Raw genomic sequence first — 3,945 nt, 5'->3', positions numbered from 1 at the left:
TGAAAAATGGAGTAATTATATATGGCGTCACCATATTTCTCCCTCCATATCTTTCTTTTTATGGAGATATTTTAATGTTATGTTGCCTCTTAATGTTCATTTTGATATATATGTAAAAGGGCTGCTGAGTCTTCTTCTCATCTGTTTTTTGAATGCCCTTTTGCAAGAGAAGTATGAGATAAATTTGGAAGTTTCTCTGGGATTTTTTGGTCCCCAAATCCGTGCTTGGAAAGTTTTCTTGCTACTTGGAAGGAAACAAGCTATATACATAATTTATTGCACTATTTTTCTGTAATGGTTTTGTAGTTTATCTGGTCAGCTAGAAATAGCTATAAATATAATGCCTCATTCCCTTCCCCCACTACTACTACTTCTTTTATATTGGCCAATTATCATAAAGCTTTGAGAGCTTTAAATGTGGCTAGTACTCTACAAATGCCTGGGAGAGTCAGGAGACCAATTTTGATAAGTTGGAGACCACCCTCTCAAGGTTGGATAAAAGCTAACCTCGATTGTAGTTGGTCCTCTAATGCTACTGGGGTTGGTGGTCTTTTTTCTGATAATTCTGGGAAGTGTCTGGCTTTCTTTGCCTCACTAGTTATAGCTTCATCTCTTCTTGAGGCTGAGGGCTGGGTTGTTCTCTTGGCTCTGTTAGTTTCTGTTGATTCTCAATGTCTTTTAAATATTCTTACTAGGAAGACAAAGCTTGTTTGGTACCTAATTATTGTGTTGAAACGTATTATGGCTATTATTGAAAGTAATCATCTAAGCATATAATTTAGCCTCATTCATAGGGAAGGGAATGCTCCTGCAAATTGGTTATCTAAAAAGGGAGTTGCTAGTATACTTATTAGTGATGCACCTCCTAATACTCTCCATACTCTCCTTCTAAATGATTTACTGGATACTCCTTTTATTAGAAGCTAGATCTATCTATTTTCTTTTTAGCTCTTTTCCTATGGGTTTGTTTGAACATGTTGAATCTATGCTTCTCTATCTCTCCTGGAGGGTATCCTTTGGCTTTTTTATTAGGAAAAATATCCTTGAGATTATGCAGCCCTGGATTTGGAAGTCTGGCGTGGGGTTTTGATGCCTGTTGGATTTTAATTATGCCTCTCATGCATTTTCTTGTTTTTCTTCTTGGGATGCTTCTGTATTCATCACCAATTTTATCACCTTGCATATGGATACTTTTCAATTAATTAACTGCAGCGTGGTACAGTTTTTTGGGTTGACTATTAGTTATCAGTTTTTTCTGTTTCCTGCCATTTCTCTTCTACAAGATGAGGGTTTCTCCTTTGATTGGCTTGCTGGTTTAGATGGTGTTTCTTTTGCCCGTTTTCATTTTGTTTGTTTTTGGAGGATACTAGGTCTGCTGGGTTGTTTCTCTTCTTGTGCCATCGAGATTATTTTGGAGCTTTCCTCGACTGCTACACTAAATTTGCTGCCTCTTTTGGAGAACTTCATAAAGGTTTTCGTTTATTTAGAGAGGCCTCCATGCTTTGGCTCCTTCCTGGGGCAGCTTTTGGTTTTGTTTTTTTTTTTTTTTTTTGGGAACAAATGTTTGGGTTTACGTTTATTTTTTTTAGGTATAAAACATTTTTTGTATTTTTTTTTCGTTTTTGGTATTCTTTTTGGGTTGAGTTGAGTGGCTATGTAATGTGGTTGAGGAACCCCCTTATGAGTGAGTATTGTATCTTTTTTTTTTTATTTTTAGTTTTGGGGTTCCTTTCCAAATATCTTTGTACTCACATTTTTTTATTAACACGTAGCGAGTCGAATAATGCACCTTTCCCCAAAAAATGAATAAATATTGATTCCACGTATTGATCTTACAAGAAAATTGTCAAATATCTTCAGAGGTGATGAAGCTTATGTTCTTGTAAATAAAGTATAATTTCCTCTTGATTTATTTCCTATGAGTTCATTTATGTGTTAATGGACAACCGTGGATAATGTTCTCATTAGCCTATACCTAGATTATAAGAAGATTTGAAAACCATATTATAGTTAAGAGGGACTTTAACCATGCATTGCTTCTTAGGACTCTTCAGATCCTCTATATAAGTTACAATTTTCTAATGACAATTAGTCTATTCCACTAGGCTATTGTGGGTTAACCTATTTATTTTGCTAAGCAATAGTTAGAAGTCCTAAATCATAAGAAATTTTAATATACTAATTGGCCAAATCAGGAGTAAATAATGAGTAAAAAGGTAACATATCGACATGCATAGTTCAAAAACATAGAAACATACATAAAGAACAACTTAGAGGAAAAGCAGCAAGGTAAACTATGCTTGCATCACAAAAACATGAAAGTAGATTTAGCTATGAGCTATGAGGTAAAAAATTCATTGATTCCATTGAATAAAGAAGTTGTATGAATGGAAAAAACATATAAACCAGCCAATGCTTTATACAATACACCTAAAGCTCGCCATACCATGACAATCTCTCTCCATGATCTTCCTCACAAACAATGATAATTCTTTCTCAACAAAAACTCCCAAAAATCAATGTAGAAAACACCATTGAAGTTCCCTTCCTAAAGGAAGAAGGATGCACCTTGAGAATTTCACATAGACCCCAAACTTCTAACACCAAAAAGTTCCCTAAGACTACCCAATATCTCCCAAATATGTCAATGACTCCCTCTGTGTAATTAAGACATTAAATTATATACTTAGGGTTTCAATTTTGAAATTAGGTTATTCAAAATTCTTCAATCCGCGAACTTGAGTGTCATACAAGGAAGGTTGGTGCATGCGTGCCTTGTGAAAGCGTGACCATTCTACTTGCTCGGTTGTGTGATGTGTGTGCATGGGGTCTGGCACGAGATTTTTGGACTCAATTTATGGCATGTGCACGCAAGGCCATGCACGGGCGTGCTGGACCCAGGCTCCTCCTTTGATCCCTCAACTCGAGCAGTTGGCACCAGCATGCCTCAAGTCGATGCAGGTGTGTTTATGGCAACTTTGCTAAATTACATTCCTTTTCTTTATCTTATAAACTACAACAAAAATACATTTCTCTTTTATAAAATCATCAAAAAAAAAGGAAATAAGACATTGGAAGTAGGTAAAACAATCATGTAAATTTGCGCAGTATCACTATTCTCGTTGGCTAATTCATGAGAAAGCTCAACGGAGGCCAAAAATAAAAGAATTTTTTATACTCCAACCGATAAATAACCCCAAACTCGAGTTTCGAACTCGAGTTTCAAGCATGCATTATCAATCCATTGATCTGTCTTCACTGCCCATTTATATCTACTCTTATTCTAAAACTTCATATCTTTCTAAGCAACTTCAATATCACCAACCTTTTAAAACTGCTTTCTAAGTGGCCATATGAGTTTATGTTAGTCAGGTATATCCATTATTACATTCTTTAAGATGAAATAAATGTTCCCATCATCATCTCTCCATACTGCTCTTCACATAAGATCATTCTTCCATTAGAATGAATTCTCATGTTGTGTTTATGGAAAGTTCGAACCCTTCAAATGTAGATTCAAATGATCCTCTAAGACATTACGAACATTAGAATGAAGCAACTCTAATCGAAGATGGTTTAAGAAAAGGAAATGAGTTGTTGCTGTTATTTTGCTAGTGTATGAAAGAAGAGCAACATGTAACATACATACAAGCAAATAGAGCGGCGGGTACACAAATTTTGCCTTTTGGAACACCATTTTTTTGATGCAGTGTCGAATAGGGCTGTCAAAACGACTTGTTTTTCCTGAATAGCTTGTGTTAGGCTCATTAAGAAAGTTCGGCTCATTAAGAAGCTCGTGTTCGGCTCGTTTTCTAACTTAACCAGCCGAACTTGAACAACACGAACAAATATTTGTTCGTTCGTGTTCGGCTGATTTTGGCTCGAAATACTACTAATCTATTATATATATATATATATATATATAGATCTTTTATGAGTAGTATT

The sequence above is a fragment of the Phalaenopsis equestris genome, unplaced genomic scaffold, assembly GCF_001263595.1.
Source record: "Phalaenopsis equestris unplaced genomic scaffold, ASM126359v1 Scaffold001185, whole genome shotgun sequence".
Taxonomy (NCBI): Eukaryota; Viridiplantae; Streptophyta; class Magnoliopsida; order Asparagales; family Orchidaceae; genus Phalaenopsis; species Phalaenopsis equestris.
This window is presented reverse-complemented; position numbering follows the sequence as displayed.